This window comes from Leptonychotes weddellii, chromosome 7 (assembly GCF_054177405.1).
Source record: "Leptonychotes weddellii isolate Sample4059 chromosome 7, ASM5417740v2, whole genome shotgun sequence".
In the NCBI taxonomy this organism is placed as follows: Eukaryota; Metazoa; Chordata; class Mammalia; order Carnivora; family Phocidae; genus Leptonychotes; species Leptonychotes weddellii.
In genome coordinates, this window is record NC_138375.1 from 22,341,276 (window position 1) to 22,363,717 (window position 22,442).

The 22,442-nt window shown below is 36.5% G+C and overlaps 1 long non-coding RNA gene across 1 annotated transcript in view; it reads right to left on the reverse strand.

Moving 5' to 3' along the window:
• Positions 1-22,442, reverse strand: part of LOC145722535 (uncharacterized) — a 394,482-nt gene that overhangs the window by 222,598 nt on the left and 149,442 nt on the right. The window contains exon 2 of the long non-coding RNA XR_014146862.1: positions 11,867-11,975. This is a non-coding gene — a long non-coding RNA (uncharacterized LOC145722535). The remainder of the gene's footprint in view (positions 1-11,866; positions 11,976-22,442) is intronic.

The window sequence follows — 22,442 nt, forward strand, 5'->3', positions numbered from 1 at the left end:
CCACTTTCTTACACCAAACACAAAATAAATTCAAAATGGATTAAAAACCTAAATGACCTAAATGTGCAACCTGAAACCACAAAAGTTCTAGAAGACGACACAGGCAATAACTTCTCTGACATCGGCCATCGGCCATAGCAGCTTCTTTCTAGATATGTCTCCTGAGGCAAGGGAAACAAAAGCAAAAATAAACTACTAGGACTTCATCAAAACAAAAAGCTTCTGCACAGCAAAGGAAATAATCAATAAAACTAAAAGGCAACCTACAGAATGGGAGAAGATATTTGTAAATGACATAGCCAATAAAGGGTTAGTATCCAAAATATATTAAGAACTTCTAAAACTCAAACCCATAAACCAAATAACCCAATTTAAAAATGGACAGAAGACATGAATAGACATTTTTCCAAAGAAGACATACAGATGGCCAAGAGAGACATGAAAAGATTCTCAACATCACCTATCATCAGGCAACATCACCTATCATCAGGCAAATGCAAATCAAAACTACAATGAGATATCACCTCACCCGTCAGAATGGCTAAAATCAACAACACAAGAAACAATAGGTGTTGGCAAGGATGTGGAAAAAGGGGAACCCTCTTGCACTACTGGTGGGAATACAAACTGGTAGAGCCACTCTGGAAAACAGTATGGAATTTCCTCAAAAATTTAAAAATAGAACTACCCTACAATCCAGCAATTGCACTATTAGATATTTACCCAAAGAATATGAAAATACTAATTCAAAGGAATACACATACCCCAATGTTTATAGCATCATTATCTACAATAGCCAAATAATGGAAATAGCCTGTGTCCATAGGTTGATGAATGGATAAAGTTGTGGTATTTATATATGCCATACAGTGTGTGTGTGTGTGTGTAATGGAGTATTACTCAACCATAAAAAAGAATGAAATCTTGTCATTTGCAATGACATGGATGGAGCTAGAGGGTATTATGCTAAGCAAAATAAGTCAGAGAAAGACAAACACCATATGAATTCACTCATATGTGGAATTTAAGAAAGAAAACAAACAAGCAAAGGGAAAAAGAGAGAGAGAGAGAGAGTGGCAAACCAAGAAACTGACCCTTAACTATAGAGAACTGCTGGTTACCAGAGGGGAGGTCAGTGGTGGGATGGTTAAATAGGTGATGGGGATCAAGGAGTGCACTTGTGATGAGCACAGGTGATGTATGTAAGTGCTGAATCACTATATTGTACATTTGAAACTAATATAACACTGTATGTTAACTAATTGAAATTTAAATAAAACCTTACAAAACAACAGAAAAGAAAAAGCTGAACGTAGCACATTTATATTCCAAATTATACTCGAACAAGACTTCATACAGATTTCAGCATATTAACCAGAATTTATGTCATTTATTTCATTATGTTATGTTAGTCACCATACAATACATCATTAGTTTTTGATGTAGTGATCCACGATTCAAAAAGAAAAATAGATCTGGACAGACAGTGAACTTTTAAAATAAATGTAATTTTCCTATATCCTGTTTTAACTTTCATGTTGTTAAAATGATTTCTCTTTGAACTAATTATTTATCAAACCTTAAATTTTTTTGTTGTTGGCTATATTATGAGCAAGAATTAAGGAAAATAGAGCTCACCCCCAGAATCTTGGGCACCAATGTCAGAATACTGAACATCTAATTCCAATGTTAAAGCAGCAAAGAAAACAAACAATGATTCATGTGCACAGTCTACAGCACAGGATAAAGAGCTAAAGGAAATTAAGGAGTAGACTCAAGAGGGATTCACATCATCTGCATTTGCCTCTCTGGGTTACATATTAATATGGATTCATGAGTAAATCCTAAGGGTATCTGTTGAAGACAAGTGTTTTTTATCCCAGGGCATGAAAAAAATAGTGGAAATAAATGAAAAGCATTATGTATATATATAAAGTCATATATATACATATATATTTTATATATGGTATGTGTACACACATATATACATATGAGGGGTTTATATACATACATTGGGGGATACATGGTGAGATATTAAGAGAGAGAAACATAAGCATCTCAGATATAATGATTAAACAAATTACAAGGTTCAAGTGGCCCACTCCACAGCATTCAAGACAGCTACATCCAGCTTACTCCACAGAAATTCCTGGAATTGATGTCACTAAGTTCATGTTCAGACTCAGTTATAAGCATGGCCCCTTTCAAAATTCAATCAAAATAGCCAAAGCCCCCAAAATAGCATTTTAAAGATCAAATTAAAAATAGTATCATAAGAAGGGTCTTAAAGTGGTACCTCCCGAATTATCAAGGTCACCTTAGGTTATGATTTGGTACTGTTTTAGTATCAGGTGTATTCAGTTTCACAGACTGGGATACACTGTTAAAACCTAGAGTTTGGGGCACCTGGGTGGCTCAGTCATTAAGCATCTGCCTTCGGTCAGGTCATGATCCCAGCGTCCTGGGATCGAGCCCCGCGTCGGGCTCCCTCCTCAGTGGGGAGTCTGCTTCTCCCTCTCCCACTCCCCCTGCTTGTGTTCCCTCTCTTGCTGTGTCTCTCTCTGTCAAATAAATAAATAAAATCTTTAAAAAATAAATTAAAAAAAAAAAACCTAGAGCTTTACTAAGTCACCAGCGAGGAATATCAAATTCCTTAGTTTTACATTCACCAGTGGAAGGAAGGTGAAGCCCACAGACAGAAGAACCACTCCCCAATTCCACTCACTTCACCAACATTCAGTAAGTGTCTACTGCGTGATTTCCATATGTCAGACTCAGTGCTCAGCACTCTCAACACCTGCTCCACCCACCTGCAGTGAAGTCCATCCCTTACATCCCCCGCGCTCCACAGTGATTCCAGCTCTTTGGAAAACAAACCATTCTTCAAAACAAGATGGGGCCACTTTTCACATACAGTGTTTTTTAGTTAGCTAGCATGTTAACTTTGCCAGAAAACTCCATGGCTTTAACTAATTTTGGAAAACTGGTATTTAACAAATTCATTCCTATCTTGCTTATCTGGCGTTCCTTACACTCATGAGCAACCACAGCTTATATTCAAAATCTTCCATTCTCCTTCCTGGGAAAAGTGCCATAGAAAAAGAATCAATATACAATCTCCTTTCAGAGAAAAGAATATGATAATGCCCTCTGTTTCATGACACTAGCCACCAATCTTTGTCAAGTGTGGAACATTAACGAAAGTGGAAATGTCATATTCCATCTACATGATAGAACAAATTGAGAAAGCGTTCTAATTTCTCTTTACCATTAGACAAGTGGTCTCTACCCTGATATAAGAAAGTTAATGAGCAAAGGGTATTGAAATCCTTCCATTGGAGACTTCTCTATTGCCTAGATGTTCCAGAACCATTGGAAGTAATGATTGCTTGCTTACAGCTAAGCTGAAATATACCACACTCTTAATTTTTTCCTTAAAATAACAATGGAAGCAATTCATAGACTGAGTAATAGCGCAAAACCTTAATTTTTACCAGAGATGTGGAATTTAAATATTGGAAGGGGCTGTAAAGGTCATCTTGTCCACATAATAATCCCAACAAGTTGTGGTTCAGCTTGTCTATGGTAGGAAAAAGTTCCCAGAAAAGTTGATCATATCATTGGACAGTTTTAATCACTAGAAGTTCTTTCCTTGAACCAGAATGCTAACTGTAGTTACCCCTAGGGAGGTGGAATGGGGGAGAGGGATGAACAGGGTTTTCACTTCTATATTAATTGAATTTTTCAGAAGGACAATATATTAGCTTGCAACTCAAAATAAGTGATTCAAAATCTGACTTAATTTACTTTCCACTCATTTATCCTTGTTTTACCTAATAAGAGCTCCAGGAAGCATAGATGAAATTCCATTTGGTTGTATGAAGACAGACATCAGATTCTCCTCAGTCTGCTTCTTTATAGAGGACAGTCTTCGTTCCTCCACAAGACATACTGCTGAGTACTATTGGGAGACAGTTCTCTGTGGTTCTCTCACATTTCTGCACATCTTGCAAGCAGAGGCACTTGCTATAGGTGTTCCAGACAAATTTTTCCATAATGTTTGTATATCGAAGAATCTTAGAAGATAGAAACAATGCCTCCCTCCAGAACAAAAGGCAGGCATCCTTACTACCCATTATAAAAAAAAACTTGGTCCCCTAACCCTAGCGTTCGTCTCCTATAAAGCCACACACTGTAAGTACAGCTGTTTTGGCCCTCTTTGCATTGCCCTGGGGAAGGTGGCCAGGGGAACTAGGGCCTGGGGAAGGTGCCAAAAAAAATCTGCTATTCTGGGTGCTACTATTGCTTGTAGCAATAAAGCTCTTTATCTCTAGCCCAGGAGTCTCCCACCTTCTGTCAGTATCCATGGAACTGTCAGACTAACAAATAAGCTTGCAAGGATGGTAAAATTTCAGACCTTCCCAAGTTTCAGGCAGGTGCTAATACACAGTTGAGTTGAAAATATGTTCTTGTTCTCTAGGAGATTATAATCTAAAAATGTCAAACTTGTAAATTTTTGAATTAGACGCAATTGAGAAGTTTAAAACCATACCTAAGCACTTTAAAAATAAAGTACAAAGAAGGAGCAGAGTTTAGTGGTCAGAAAGTCTATTCAGCAAAAAGTAAAACAGAATCATCACATGTATTAAGGTCATGAAAGAGGCATTTTTATCTCAATTATATAAGACAAACTCAAAGGGCTTTAGAAATGGCAATATTTTATCCCTATAACCTATAACTCAAAAGCCCCTAAATATCTTGCCCTGTTTGTCTAGAGGATATTCATGAATCATATCCTGAACAGCTCTTTCTCAGCTGCTCTCCTGCTCCACATCCCGGTTACTACACACTGAACCCCTTTGGTCTTCTCAGGTCTGCTAATGTAGCTCCTTCCAGATGCCATTCCCTAGGGTCACTGTTGGTGGGGTGGAGATTGGCGATAGCTGACTGCAGTGACTCTGAGCACTTAAATTTCAACCACACCTTGCCCCTGCTGAGCCATATCCCTTCTTGAGCCAGCACTTGGGGAGCTCAAATTTCTTAAACTAATTGAGCACTTAATATACAGCTATAAATTAACTACATTGAAATGGTGCTAATTATTTCATTAACTCCAAACCAACCCAATTTGAACTGTCACTTCTTTAGAGCTCAACTGCTGAAATTCTTTATTTAAACTACTGATTAAAAATATGCTATGAATTACACATGCAGATAAGTAAAAATTAAGTTTCTGTCTAACTTTTTGGAAATTCAGATATATTGTGAAGGAGTGTGTGTGTCCGATCAATTTTCTTTTCCTGCAGCACATACAGCAGGAACTGTAACTTGTAGCCAATGTGGAAAAAAGTGAGATCAGAACACATTTTCATCCCACTAGTCCCATGGCAGACTGATGAGCAAAAAGGCTCTTTGCTCTCCTTTTTTTTCCCCCTTCCCCTGAACATCTTGACTGGCATGCTGGTAGATAATCCTGTTCAGAGTTAATGTGTAGTAACAGGATTGAGGGAAACTGACTTAAGAGGCTTTCATCTGGGTTGGGACACATCGATGCCATATTTAAATATGTTCTCTCTGTTCACCTCTGTGAAGATAAGTATCTGAACATCGAGCTTAAAAACAAAAAGGAGGGAGGCACTCAGAGAAGGGTGATGAATTGTCAAACTGCGAGAAGGAGCTTTCACCAAAGAGGCATGTCTGCTTTGTAAAGAGGCACCGTGTAAAGGAGAAATGGAGAAAACAAGGAGAAATGGAGAAAACAATTACAATGCTCTTCCTTCTCTGGGCTGTGTTCAACGAAAACCAAAACCCTAACGTGAGTATAGGAAGGTCAGCTATTTTAACTCATGAAGAGGCATTCTCTTGAGCAACAAGGATGAGAGAATTCATCCTCCTGTGCCCAGTAAAATGGGCCAAAGGCCTGGCTGGGCAATTCATCTGGCAATTCATCAGCTACTATCCTGTGAAAAAGCATCTATAATCATAAAATGCTATTTCAATCTTTTAACAGCAGTTAACCTGAAAGTCGTTCTTACCTCAAGAGCTGGAATATAGGAATCTCGAGAGTAAGGGACTGTCTAATGTATCTGTTTTCTCTCCCTTCAAAACTTAGCACAATGGCTTTTCATTAGGACTATTTCAACCAGCATATGTCCATGTGATTTGCTGGTGGCATTTGAGAGTTTGCATAGTGGATTAATGGTGAGATTGAAACATTTAAGCAGGAAAATTTAAAGGTGAGGATATATCCTCCCTTAAACACCTAAAAGCCACCCGTTATCCCTCTGGTTTGCCCAAGCACAATTTTGGATCCTAAAGAGACAGACACAGCAAGAGGGTGGCATGGGGATTGTGGAAGTGAAAGCAGATGGGCACCAACATCAACACCCCCTAGTTTCCCTGAGGTCTGGATTCCCCATTATTCTGACAATATGGTGTTTCACTCTACTGTAGTGGAATGAAATATGGATTTTTATCAGTAAATACAATTAACAATAATCTTAATTAACTCCTCCCTGCAATAATCTGGTCTACTACATTGTCAGGATATGTATGAACTTCTTGAATTCTCTGATAAATTTATCTTATCATTTTGCAGTTCTCTTACTACCAGCTTTAGCTCTTAACTTTGGTGATTTTTTTTTTCCAGAGATGCCAGCCCCCATTTTTGGAGGTGCAATTTAACCGTGCTAATATGCATCAAACTTCAACATGCTAATGCGCTGCCAATGACGTGAGATCACGTGTATCATCACCATCTTTTCACACAGGATATAAATTGTACCATAAGCTTCATGAAAGGAGGCACTATGTGTGCCTTATTCCTTCTTAAGAACAAGGCACCCAGAATAGTACTTGACTCACATAAGGCACAATAAATATATACATGAATAAATAAATGAATGAAAGAGTGAGTTAACTGATGTGATTGTATTTGTGATTTTTAAAACCCTGAATTAGTCTATTGTACTGGATAGACTTCTGTTATATCTAAATCGTCTTAAGAGCATTTCTGTATAAGGCATTTCCTTCCTGGAATTCCTCCAAAACTTAAACTCTCTGAATCTGACAACTTCAAATATCTTTAATGATTTCTTTAAAGAGCAATAAAACGGCAGGCTACTAAAAAGGAGATAACTGTACCATCCCTGCTCATGAATGGACTTAGCAAGCATTTAAGGAGCCTTAACATCAATCTTCCACAGCTAGATTTATAATGCATCCATTTTATGAATCGCTTTGATTTGGATCCTAAAGCCCCTAGGCACAATTTTGCAGGGAGTTCCTATGACACACATACATTAAACTGAGAAGGAGAAAATATAATTCTCCTAGAGGCTGGTATTCACCTACTTTGATTATTCTGCATAGTAAGTCGGGTTAGGTTGGCAGGTCATTATCTGATGGATATTGCCAAGTATGGGAGAAAAATAGGGCAAAGGGAACTTACACTGAATAAACCCAAACATGTTCAAGCCATGAGAAATATGTTATCAAACTAAAGGCAAAAATTAGGGTTAGTGCTTTCAGCATTTATTCTAACCTAAACACTGAATATTCATTTGTATTTAATGAATCAATGCTTTATGAAGAAAATAGCATGATAAAGTAATAGACTTTCATTTTGCTTTTGAGATTGTAGACTGATTCAAAGTTCTCAGGTCTCCCTGAATAGGTAACAATTTCTAAAAGACACAGATATATTGGCCAAATGTGACCTTAAAGGAGTTACCTGTCACAATTCATCTCTTAATAGTACACAAATCAAACATCTTCACCACATCTGTATAATTTTTAAAACACTGTTTTGATATATACTCCTTGATATACATATTTGGCAAACCCATCACTCCCTCCAAAAAATGTTCTACAATTAAATGTATCTGTAAATAAAATCAAAGAGTCACAGAGGTTTAGAGTCGGTAGGTATCATGTGATCATCTTGCCAATCATCACTTCCACTCTATCTGTCTCTATATAGTGTGTCTGACAATTTCTGCTTTAATTTCCCCGTTTATAGGGAGCTTAGTAGCCAGCAAGATAACCTGCTCCATTACTAAGCAGCAGGAGAGATGGAAAAGAAAGTCTCATAAAAATAACTTCCACTTCTACTGCCCTTTATGAAGTTTACAAAATGTTTTTAGATCTATCATCCCATTCTATCTCTATGACACTAATGCCATGTAGAAACTATTAATCCCATTTTCCAGATAACAAAATTGAAGCACAAAAACATTAAAATATAAAATAACAGAATGGCCTAACTTCCAAATTTTAAGCTATAGTGTAATAAAACAGTTTACAGATCTGATAAAGGTACACCTTTGGGATCTGCCTTCATTCCCCCACAAAATGCACCCCTGGCTTGAGGCAATTATTGCTTATTTTAACCGTGATGAGGTTCCAGAATCAGCACATCCTTCTATCTGCAAAGGTGAGGGAGTGTAATTGCGACCACGGGAACAAGCATGATACCAGAAGAGCTCTTTCTATAGAGACCAATATGGATTTGGCATGTGTATTTAAAATCCACAAAGAAACATATGAATGACTTATCATGTCTTCACAAGTAAAGATGCTACATGCAAAACAGTAAGCTGGATGATAAAAGATGCCCTTTTGGAAGGCTATTCACAATAATTTTTAAAGCAACAGGCAATAAATGTTATCTCAAGCACAATCACCATCTTAAACTTCAAAGAGTAGATTCCATATTTTAAAGTATTTTCTGTCATCATAGGTATTCTTGAATGTGTAATTACTGTTCTACCATTCAGGCAGGAGTTACATATAGGGAGCCCAGTCACAAGCTTACTGATTTTCCATCTTAGGATACAAAAGAAGTCACTTCTTCAATTAGAGTACAATGACACTAATGAATGCACTCTGGTTGTTCCCTTTCTTACAAGACTTTCTTATCTGGCAGCTCCAGTGATGTGATGAGAAGGTGATTTGCAAGTCTGATTTGGAAGTTTTTGATCACAAGAGACTAGGGAGTATAAAGTTTCTGCTTACCGTCTTAGGGACATTACAGAAAATTAGCTCTGGTAATGTACTGAAATTATTCAAGTAGAAATAGACTCTTAACTTTGTGATCCTTCCTTCTTAACATGCACAAGGATGGTGATGTAAATGAAAACTCTTATAGTTATTCTCTAGAGACTTCTGTTTAGTAACTGAATCGTTTCAAATTTTGCATTTTTCAGCTCTCTGGTCAGTGGGCAGGGATAGAACTCAAGATATTTCCACAGTTTCAAATATTCTATTCCCCCTCTTGATGAATTTGAATCAACAGTTCTACATAAGTTTTAATAATCAATTGCAAGGATTTTATGTAGAAAAATGAGCTAACTGATTTACTTTACTATTTTGTGCACACACAGAGTAGCATCCATCATATTACTCTCCCATATTATCTTGATTTTAAAACACTGAATATCTTGGAAGTAAAATAAACACTCACATCATTAAAAGAAGTGTTATTTCTGGTCCACATATATTAGAAGATAAAAAATCTTATTTAACTGCTGTATTAAGCAAGCTACAACACTAAAGTATTATTCATGAAACTAGGCATAATGATAAAAGCAATCTACTGATAATATCATGGGTAAGTAAATGTGGAAACAGTCAGGAAAATATTTCTTTGCTTTATGGTGCAAAACAAGAATATATGCAGCCTATTGGTCCCTGAAAGACAGATGCATATAATGTAGACTGTTCCACTATAGAGCACATTCTATTAGACAGTGGTAAGGCTGAACCTCATCAGTTTTTAGAGGGGCCACCTAAACTCCCTTTCCATCTGGATGATTGAGAGCACTGTCAGGTGGAGATTGGCCAGGTGCACTGAAGGAGAATAAGATGTCAGAAAGGCAAAAGGTAATTTGTTTTCTCCTCTGGGGTAACCTGGATATGTTCTTTTTCTCCAAACTGTTAAGTTTCAAGGAAATATTCTATGCAAGTCTTGAATTATTAACAAGCTTAACATCCATGTACCACCTAATGTGGATGCATTTAGAGGTGGGTGAAGATCAATTTTATGTTTCTAATTTTTAATTGAGTCTAGTGGCCAGAAATGACCTAGAAGGCCTTCAGCCTCAGGAGGAAAAGCATTAAGCAGATCTGGGGGATGAGATACTTCTACTTGCATGAATATTTTTTATTTCATACCCTGTCCCTGAATCTGCCAACATGACAATGTTCTTCAATAATAAAAAAGACATGTTCCAGACTTTTGCAAAGATGACACCTGCTTGACTGACAGCCTATTCCTGCACATCAGTTCCTTGGCTCTAGTTACATAGCAATCTGTCAGCCATTTAGATGGAAGAACTCTTTAAACCATTAAAGAGTTAACATATTTTTTAAATCTCTCCATAATTCTTGGGGTGGCAAGATTGCTTTCCAAAATAAATAACACTATTTAAAGGTTAATTGCTTGATTAATGTATGTCTTCTATGACACTTGCTCTTTATTTACACAGACAGAAGAATCTCCTGCTGTATCTTGTTTTAAATCTCCTTATTCACTGCTTTTGTTTGGCCCAAGAGATAATTTTTCATGGGTTCTCAACAGACAAATCAAAACATTACCCTACTTTTCTGTTATTGTGGTTGTTTAAAGGATCTGTTTGTATTACTGACAAACAAAGAACTTGATGATTGAAAGTGAATCAGCCACTTTTCACTCCCCTCCAGGTGGGTAGAGCTGGAAATTATTTCTCATCATTAATTAAAAAACATTTTACTTTTGGTTGGCATGACAATGACATAGGGCTCTCCTAGGTTCTTTCCAAGGCAGCTGGAAAGTGAAAACCTTCCAGCTCAAGACACAGAATCAATCTTTTACACTCCCATTAACATTAAAGAAGGCCATATGGGCAAATCCACATACATTAAGAGTATGATTCATTCAGAATCAAATTAATAACCAGTATTAGGTTGTCATTCCAGAGCAAAAGTAAAAACATAAGATAATGCCACAAACTCAGGTTGTACGTTTGGGAAGCATTACAGGCATTAAGGGCAAGACAGTATCTATTTCTTTGAAGATTTTCCCAAGATCAGTGGTAACTCTATAGAAAGACTCAAAATTGACTGTAATATCGTAATGAATAGAATCCTTAAATAAAAGTGGTCTTCCTTTGCTTTCCTCCATCTCCAAAGATTCTGAAACTTTCTGAAGAGATGGGAAACACATATGCTGGTATGAGCAATCAAGGAGAACTTTCACTTTGTAACAGACTGTATTTCGTAAGAAAATATCCTTTATATAACTTGTATAGGATGGATCTGCCAACTCTGGGTGATGAAATGGAATATGGTAGACTAGGAATGAGGGGAAAAAATGGAAGGAGCAAAAGATAACGGGAGAGAGTAATGTGAGCAGAAGGATACTGGATATATTTTATATTTCTAAAGGAACCAATAGAACATGGTCATTCATGATAGTGATGTCATCTGTTTTTCTAAAACATCTGTAAAGCTTTCTCTCTCAATATAATAAATCCAGTGAGAACACACATTTTTATTTGCCTAAAAATTTGATTCCTTTTTTATTTCTTAAGGAAATATGTGTGTGTGTATCAATAGTAAGAAATGAGGGTAAAAAAACCTACCAGAAAACTAAGAAACAGAAGACACTCAGAAATATCTTTTTATAGATAAATAGAAAATCTGGATAACACATTAAAAAATATTTTGGAAGGATAGAACCTAGGAAAATTCAAAGTAACATAATTTGCATCCTTCAGCTTTTAGAGATCATGCTTTACGGCTACGTGACCCTATCTCAGTCTGTTTGGACTGCTATAACAAAATATCAGACTGGGTGGCTTATAAACAATAGAAATGTATTACTCACATTTCTGGAGGTTCGGAAGTCCAAGATCAAGGCGCCAGTAGATTCAGTGTCTGGTGAGAGCCAGCTTCCTGGTTCATACATGGCCACCATCTTTTTCCTATGCCCTCACCTGGTAGAAGAGACAAAGGGATCTCTCTGGGGTCTCTTTTATAAGGGCACTAATCCTATCTAATCATTCTTAAAGGCTCCACCTCTGAATACCACCATCATGGGGGTTAGGATTTCAACATTCGGACTATAGCAGACCCTCTCCATAGGCAGTTCCTATTATAGCAGCTTGTTTCTTCAAGTTCATCAGTAGAGTCTCTCCTGTACATGCCAACAAGACACAACTATGTGTATGTGGATAGATGGACAGATAGAGACAGAAGACAGATAGACAAACCCAATTAAAGGAGTAACATCTCCTCACTTTTGCCATATTATGTTGGTTAGAAGTAAGTCACAGGTCCTGCTCACACTCAAGGGGAGGGGATTATACAGGGCATTTCCAAGGTCTATCTGCCACACCTTTGAAAAGAATTTTCCACAAGCTCATACTCCAGAGTGGATTCCCACATGTCCAAGGAGTCTTTTCCTGGCAAGCAACCTCCCATTTAAAGGTCAAATCAGCCCCACAAAAATACTTATTTCTGGTTCTGACCACTTCTCAAAACAAAATGAAAAATATTCTAGTATTCAATGGAATGTAGCTGTTCACCAAGGCATAACGTTACTAAACAATGGTGTGAACCTAGGTGATAACTATGTTTCTAAATTACTGCTGTTTGATATTATTCCGAGATATACTCAAAATGCTTCCCTAATGTTTCCTTTCTCTGATACGAATGGTTTATTATGTGAACAGAGCTGTAAACATGCAATTAAACAATCTTATGAGGAAGTTAATGTCTCTATCCAGGGCCAGGATGGTAAAGGCTAGAACCCAGTGGTGTGCTTGAACAGTTATTAAGGAACGTCCATGCTTCTGTTTAATTGCTAATGTATGCTTCCTTAATATGTGTTACTCTCAATGGATCTTTTGTCCAAGACATTGAAATGATCAGCTGATGGACTGTTCAAAAATAAAATAGTTAAATCAGAAATTTTCTAAATAATGCATATTTTTCCATAAACATTTTATTTAATCCAAAAAAAGGTATATTTCTTTGCTATTATTTTGATGTAAGGTCAAGGCAATTTTTAGTGTGTATAAGACTACTGATTGGATTTCCATGTTGTCTTTCATCAACAAATTCATCCATAATGCATCATCTATGATTTCTGTCTGGTTTAGTTTTCTTTAAAGCAGACCAAAAACATAAAAACACTAACAAAGTACAGATTTTGAAGTAAATATTCTAGATTTTACTATTTATTTTACATGTTTTATTCACATCTATTTGGATAGTAATTTTTAGCAACTCACATCCACTGAGTCTTTCAAAAGCATTTGACATGATTTTCAAAGAAATCATCTCCCTTACATTTTACATTTATATTTTATTAATACAATGTAATTAAATTTCAAACCCATTACAACCAATTCAAATGACATTATCAGGTTTAGGACCAAGCCCAACTAGTTTTCATAAGGATTCCATGTGAGCAAGTGGACTAGAGAGTAGTCTCAGCCAAGGCACTCAGAGTGCTTTGGTCAGCAGTCAACATGCTTTAAGAAGGAATTGTTATTTAACCAGTAGATTAGTTAATAAGATATCATTTAAAAGAGCTTCTGCTATTGATTGTCAAAGATATAACCAATATGCAAATTCAACAAATATTTTTTGAACCCCTACTATGTGCTAAATTATAGAGGGAGAGGCTAACTACCCCACATAGAAGAGAAAACGTGATTTCAATACAATTACTGTGTGAAGTACTCCTGCACTTATGTAATGTTTACAGCATACAAAGCACTGCTTCTTCTTTAACTTTAAAAAGCTTTTGATGTTAGCGTGGAATGCTGGCAGGTGCTAAAGAATGGTGAGAAATTCACCAAGGTCCTAAGGTTATTGCTTGATGATTTATGACTCATCAGCCCTTAGTTGAAAGTGCCCTGTCAAATTGATTTTTTAACAACAGCAAACATGAGGTTGAATTATAATATAGTTTCCATTTAATCCAATTTATTTTATGTAGTTATGCTCAAGAATGTATGCCTAGAAAAGCTACAGGGGTGTATTCAAGTCCCCTCTCCCACACCCCATATATATAATCAGCCACCAAGTCATGCCACTCAAAACTACCCATTTCTCTCTCCAACTTACCATGTCACTGCTTTAGTATATTCCTCCTAATCTCCTGAAAAATTCTCTTTCTTCCTGACACCAATCTTCCCCCTCCAGTCTATACCCATACTGCTTCTGAAGTTCACAAATCTGCTTCTATGATTCTCATTTTTAAAGCCCACTCTGGATTTCCACATTCCAAAGACTAGTTCCTAAGCTCCTTTAAACAGAGCCAAACAGGACTCACACAATCTAGATGTACCATATTTACCAGCACCATCTATGATTGCTCCCACTCATAGTCTAAGTTCAACATCATAAATTCATCTCCATTCCTTCTCCAAGTACACAAACATTGTGTAAGTTTGTATCACGGCAAGTCTGTTCTTGTTTCTAAAACACCCTATTTCCTTAAAATCTTGGCAAACTTACACTCATCCTTCAAGATCAACTCTTCAAACCCTTACCCAAATCTTCCATGCAGTTTGTCCACAATATTTTGGGCAGCTCTCTTTTATTGCACACATTTTGTTGGACAAGTATTTATTGAATCCCAAACACTGGACTGGGTTCTACAGTTCTATTACGTGCTAACTCCTTGACAGGAGGCACCATATCTTACTCATTTTTACACCACTTCCAACTGCCTAAAGCAGTATGTGCATACCAGGCACTGTATTTAAGTTGATTGATTGAATGAATGAACGTCAGTGCCATTAAATATAGCAATAAAGTAGTTTTGGAGATTTTATTAGAAAGTTCCCCATGCATTGTCTTCAGAGTTTTAGAAAATAAATGGTAGCAACATTCTAAGTTGAACAGCCTTCCCACTACCTTGGGCTTTTTGTTGTAACACAATTTTTCTGTCCTTGTAGAGTTAAGATAATATGCCTCTGTTAATTTATTTTTTTAAGATATTTATTTGGGGTGCCTGGGCGGCTCGGTTGGTTGGGTAACTGCCTTCGGCCCAGGTCATGATCCTGGAGTCCAGGGATCAGGTCCAGCATTGGGCTTCCTGCTCGGTGGGGAGTCTGCTTCTCCCTCTGGCTCTCCCCCCTCTCATGTGCTCTCTCTCTCTCTCTCTCATTCTCTCTCTCTCAATAAATAAATAAAATCTCTAAAAAAAAATTATTTATTTATTTGAGAGAGAGAGAGCAGGAGGAGGGGCAAAGGGAGAGGGACAAGCAGACTCCGCACTCAGCAGGGAGCCAGACGTGGGGCTCGATCCCAGGACCCTGAGATCATGACCTGAGCCAAAGGCAGAGGCTTAACTGACTAAACCACGCAGGTGTCCCTGCCTCTGTTAATTTAAAAATCTAAATGGATGAATATGTCTTCATGCTATTCCCACAGCATGTTAAAGAGTAGAAATTATAGTAACCAGTCCACCACTTGGTATTACACGGTAAATAATCAGGTTGACATAAATTTTCAATGAATTGGCTGTTTCTTTTTTAGCCAGTGGACTACAAGTCACATTTACCCTTTCTATATCTCCTATTTTAGTTGGGGTAGAAGGTAGATTAGTTCCACTTCTTAACACAAATATAAAACTTTTCATATCAATTTCAACTCAAGAGCACACCAAATTTCTTCATTTTTATGCCATGTACCACTTTTGCAATATTTAGTATATTGATGGTATAATTGACATGTGATCAGAACTTGTCTATTCATTTTCCTTCTTAGTCAATTGAGGTTTACATCAAAGCTTTTAAAGATAATTGAAGATCATAACTTTGTTTACTCAATTTCTTGAAAATATCATTTACCTTTAATTGTTATTTGGCAAACTTTTAATGATAGGTGTTAATTTAACTGTAATATCTTGCCATGAGTGTAGCCAGCAGTTTTAAGACAATCCTTTATCTTTCAAAAGAGTAGAGATAAGAAGGGGTAAAGAGCCAATATTTCTAAATTAAGCTATTATAAAAATGAATTTTGTTATTTCTAAATATTTTGACAGAAAACTACAGTGAAACACTAGCTGTGAACACTAAGACGTTTTATTGACTTGGAAACATAGTTCCCAAGACCAATGCTATTAAAAATGTGCAGTTCTTTAGGATGCACTGCTTAAAAATAACAATTTGCTATATGTTTGGTTATTCAGTTAAATCCCTGAAGATGCTGGGACACTTTGATCATAAGAGTTTGTTATGGCCATTTATTTTCCAGCAGTATTTTCCATCACTTGAATCAGTGTCACATGGACACTTCGAAAAGCACAAATATAAAATCTAGAATTTTTCTGGGGGCAATTTTAGTAATTTGGGGGCCCAAACAGTATATCATAATAGCTATTTGGCAACAAGGGACAGAGTGATCTTTCTAAAACCAATTTTATCCTCATAAATAGCCTAGCTATCTAGAAATTAAAATGTATAAAATTATCCTTATTGAAAGTCAAGAACTGATGAACTGATAGTACCAATTGAAAGGAACGGTGGAAAAATAAGCCCTGGATTATCCCAGCAGAATAATGCACATGAGGTGGAGGAGCATGGAAGAGACAACATATGAAGGAAGGACTGAGAGAAGTTGACAGTTCCAACAACAGACTGTTTAGTTGCATCCAACATCTATTCCCATATGTCCCTTGGTAGACATGCCAATATCTGTAGTTTCTGTTTTTTTAATTGAAGTATAGTCGATATACAATGTAATAGTAGTTTCAGGTGTATAATATAGTGATTCAACAAGTTTATATATCATGCTATGCTCAGCACATGTGTAGCTACCATCTGTCACCATAAAATGCTATTACAATACCACTGGTTATATTCCCTATTGTATCTTTTATTCCTGTGACTTATTCATTCCATAACTGGAAGCCTATTGTGTCCCCCACCCCTTCACCAACTTTGCCCATCCGCTACCCCCCTCTCCTCTGGCAACCATCAGTTTGTTCTCTGTATTTAGGGGTATGATTCTGCTTTTTGTTTATTTGTTAATTCATTTGTTTGTTTGTTTTAGATTCCACATGTAAGTAAAATCATATGGTATTTGCCTTTCTCTAATTTATTTAACTTAGCATAATACCCTCTAGGTCCATCCGAGTTATTGAAAATGGCAAGGTCTCATACATTTTTGTGGCTGAGTAATATTCTATTGTGTATATATCATATCTTCTTTACCCTTCCATTGATCAATGGACACTTGGGTTGTTTCCATACATTGTAAATAATTACTATAAATTTGTAATTGTAAATTTGTATTGCAATTATTATAACTATCATAAATAGTGCCACAATAAACATGGAGCTGTATATCTTCAAATCAGTGTTTTCATTTTCTTTGGGTAAATACCCAGTACTGGAATTCCTGAATCATATATTACATCTATTTTTAATTTTTTGAGGAATTTCCACATTGTTTTCCACAGTGACTGCACCAATTTACATTCCCACCAACAGTGCACGAGGGTCCCTTTTTCTCCACATCCTTGCCAATACTTGTTATTTCTTGTCTTTTTGATTCTAGTCATATTGAAAGATGTAAGGTGATATCTCATTGTGGTTTTGATTTGCATTTCCCCGATGGTTAGTGGTGTTGAGTATCTTTTCATGTGCCTGTTGGCCATGTATGTCTTCTCTGGAAAAATATCTGTTCAGGTCCTCTGCCCATTTTTAATCAGATTATGTGGGTTTTTTTGATGTTGAGTTGTATAAGTTCTTTATATATTTTGGACATTAACTCCTTACCAGATATATCATTGTCAAATATCCAGTTCAGCAGGTTGCCTTTTCACCTTGTTGATGGTTTCCTTTGCTATGCAAAATATTTTTATTTTGGTGTAGTCCCAAAATAAAGTTTATTTTGCTTTTGTTTCCCTTGCCATAAGAAACATATTTAGAAAAATTATATGGCTGAAGTCAAAAAAATTATTGCCTATGTTCTCTTCTAGTTTTGTTCTAGGAGTCTTATGGTTTCAAGTCTCACATTTAGATCTTTAATCCATTTTGAGTTTATTTTTGTGTATGGTGCAAGAAAGTGGTCCAGTTTCATTCTTTTGCATGTTGTTCAGTTTTCCCAGCACCATTTATTGAAGAGACTTTTTCCCCATGGTATATTCTTGCCTCCTTTGTCAAAGATTAATTGACCATAAATGTAGGTTTTATTCTGGACTCTCTATCCAAAAAATATGTGTCTTTTTGTGCTAGTACTATACTGTTTTGATTACTACAGCTTTGTAGAGTATTTTGAAATATGGAATTGTAATACCTCCAGCTTTGTTCTTCTTTCTCAACACTGTGTTAGCTGTTTGGGGTATTTTGTGGTTCCGTACAAATTTTAGTATTATTTGTTCTAGTTCTGTGAAAATGCTGTTGGTATTTTGATAGGGATTGTACTGAATCTGTAGATTGCTTTGGGTTGGATGGACATTTCAACAACATTAATCTTTCAATCCATGAGCACAGAATATTTTTCCACTTGTTAGTGTTTTATTCAATTTCTTTCATCAAGGGTTTTTAAGAGTACGGGTCTTTTACCACCTTGGTTAAATTTATTCCTAGGTATCTTATCCTTTCTGGTGCAATTGTAAATGGAATTGTTTTCTTAATTTCTCTTTCTGCTACTTTGTTATTAGTGTATAGAAATACAATTGATTTCTGTATTAATTTTGTATCCTGCAAGCTTACCAAATTCATTTATTACCTCTAATGGTTTTTTGGTGGAGTCTTTAGAGTTTTCTATGTGTAGTATCATGTCATCCACAAATAGTGACAGTTTTACCTCTTTCTTACCAATATGGATGCTTTTATTTCCTTTTCATGTCTGATCGCTGTGGCTAGGACTCCAGTACTATGTTGAATAAAAGCAGCAAGAGTGGATATCCTTGTCTTTTTCCTGATCTTAAAAGAAGATCTCTCAGTTTTTCACCATTGAGTGTGATGTTAGCTGTGGATTTTTCATAAACAGCCTTTTTTATGTTGAGGTATGTTCTCTCTATACCCACTTTGTTAAGAATTTTTATCATGAACAGATGTTGCATTTTGTCAAATGTTTTTTCTGCATCTATTAAGATGTTCGTGTGATTTTTATCCTTCATTTTGTTAATGCGGTATATCATGTTGATTGATTTGTGAATATTGAGCCAAATGAAGAAATTAAAGAAGAAAACAAAAAATCTATGGAGACAAATGAAAATGAAAACACAACAGTCTGTAGCATAGTTTTTTGAATGACTAAGTGAACGGTAGCACTAAATAAAAGAGAAAGCTGCTGCAGATCCTTGAGCTGAAAATTACATAAAAAACAAAACTGTTTTAAAATACTTACATCCTTAGCACTGCCCAAGCTTAGAATTCTTACACATTAAGCTAGAGACAAGTTTCCAGAGGCGATGTGCAAGTGATTATCTAAATTGGACCACATCTGAGATTTCTCTTCAAAACCTTTTTAATCAGAGACATCCATACATGACCCCTCAATCTCCATCCCTGCCTTTTGCATATAGATGGACAAAGAAGAAGGAAAGAAGCAGAAACCACTGAAGTTGAGATGTTGCTTTATATAATAAAGACAGTAGAGAAGAGGACAGAGCTAAATAAAATCTCACTGATCCTTATCATCTAATTTCATTGGCAGTCTTGGGGTATAAAGTTTGGATAATAAAACTAAATTGTCTTATTGTGTTCATATTTATTTAGTAACTTGATCTAGGTTACTAATATGTTTCCTGGGTGAAGTTTGGGGATAATGCATGAATAACATTTTCTACATAATAGCACTATCTAAAGCATTGTTGACTACCATGCACCTGTCAACTGCATTGCTTATATATAAATACTTCTAAAATACTTGAAAATGTATTTGTTTTAGTTATTAAGTACTCCAAGCACTAGCCAGGACTTTTTTGGTTACAACTAACCATAAGCCAATTTGAATTAACTAAAGTAAAGAGGAATTACTGGAAGGACAGTAAGATAGCTTTCTGAATCAAAGGAAGAGCTACCCAATAGGTGAACATCCCTCACAGATACTCCAAATAACAACAGCACATCTGCCACCAGGTGCATGATCCTGGGAAGAATCATTCAAACTGCTGAGAAATGGAAAGTCACCCAGGATGTACCCACTAGACTCCCCTTCACATCCTAGTCCCACTATTTTGTGGTAACATTTTCCTTTGTTACTTCAAATTTTGAGGTGACAGAACTAAAAATATACACATATTTAGAAGACAGAGAAATAACCTTCCTCCTTTCCATTCCCCTTCCTTCTCCCCCACCCTATATTGTATAAAGGTAAATATTAAAAGAAATTTTGTCTGATTTAACACAATACTGAGGAAATCAAAATCCACTTAGTAAGATAAATATGCTATTTATGCTCCATAAATGTACTCTTCTTTCCTAATTTTAGTCCCACTAAATATTTTCTCTTCCACGTGTTTCAGTTAATGTCTCACTGTTCCCCTTCCAGAACACCAGCCTATTGCCTTCCTGAGATGCTAGAGAGCTGGGGGTGGGGGGCGGGCAGGAGGTTTCCCATGTTGAGGAAGCATGCCATTGGGCCTCTCCAGCCCCCAAGAGTCTTTGCTTCTCTCATACTCCTGGAAGTATATTAAGCACCTGTATAAGTGAAGGAAAGTGGGGCTCTGTGAGCCTGAGCTCCCTTATTTCTGGGTTTTTCCTCTCCAAAATTCTCAAAACTGGGTAGGGTAAAGGTGAGCTTCCTCTTTGGTATCATTAGTTCTTTTTCTACAACAGAAAAAACTCTGTGATATGAACATAATACTTAAGGGAAACATGTTTTTGAATTAACAGATTGTTCTAAAATTATCCTTGTTATAGTCATCATCTTTCAATGCATGCCCTAAGCTCCAGCCATCTTAAACCATGACTTTTGCTCATTGCTCCCCTTCTTGAACATATCTGTTCCATTTTCCCACCTGAGTGATTCTTCCTTGTCCTCTGAGACACATCTGATCCCCCCACGTCTGGATAACTTTTATTTTTTTATCTATGCTGGAGTAATAGCTCCAGTCAAAGCATCCTAATCTTTGCTCTCACAGTGTTGGGGCTACTGTCTATACCAATGCCAAGTAGTAGAAATATAACACAAGCCACAAATTCAAGCTGCCTATGTAATTTTACATTTTCTAATAGCCATGTTTTTAAAAATCCAAAAGCAACAGGTGAAATTAATTTTAATAATATATTTTATTTAATCCAATATATCAAAAATATTACCATCTCGGGGCACTTGGATGACTCAGTCGGTTAAGTGTTTGACTCTTGATTTCAGCTCAGGTCATGATCTCAGGGTCATGAGATAGAGCCTCAGGTTGGGCTCTATGCTCAGCATGGAGTCTTTTGGAACTCTTTCTCTCCTTCCCCTCTCCCCCCATACCCCGCTTGCACATGCACACTTGTGCTCTCTCTTGCTGGCTCTCTCTCTCAAATAAATAAATAAAATCTTTAAAAAATATCTATTACCACCTCAACAGGCAATCATATGAAAATTGTTAGTGAGATTTTGGGGGATTCCAAATCTCCAAAATCCAGTATGTATTGACATTTACAGCACACTTCAATTCAGACTCGCCACATTTCAAGTGCTCAATAGCTACAATGAGACTATTGGCTACCATATTGGACAACTCATCTTTGTGTGGTAGAGTCTGTGTAAGCTTGACTAACACCAGTAAGCAACTGGAACATGTTTATAGAATGAAGTTTAAAGAAAAGTTCCTTTAAACAAAAAGTTACAAATCTGGGTGAATACCTAACACTTCTAGGAGTTCTAGTTCCAGGAAAGAATGCTGATTCAGTGTTAATTAAGTCATTCATGGAAAAAAAAAAAAGTGAGAGAAATCCAAAAGAAAAATAGCAAAGAACAAAATGAGGCTAATACGGTATCTTTGCCACTCAAGAAGCTCTGCTGAAAAACATTCAGAACACTTAGAGGGTTGGTCTGCTCAAAAAAGATAGGAGGCTGTATTGTTTTTCTACATCTTTCTGTTCTAACTTGGAAGAGGAAGAAAATTTACTGATGTGGTTGGCAAAAAAATGTAGTAAATTAGAAATCTTCCTGGAATTAGCAGAAGACAGTTCTCCAGAAAGGTGTTAGCTCATGTGTGGGGTAAGCTCCTACTTACGGATCTGCTGCCAAAGGGAACAGACTGGAACTCACACAAGAGCCTTTTGAACACATGGGATTTTTCAAGAGATTTATTAAGGTCTCTCAAATTTAAAGTTGTTTGAGGCTACCTTCTGCCCAGGTTATAGGAGTGAAACTCTGAACCTCTGGACTCAGGAGGCAAAGGTCTTCTAACCAAAATAAATGCATGTAAAGTTTTAATCACATATGAATGGAACATAAGGCAGGTGTAATATTAGGGGAGAAGGCTCATTTGT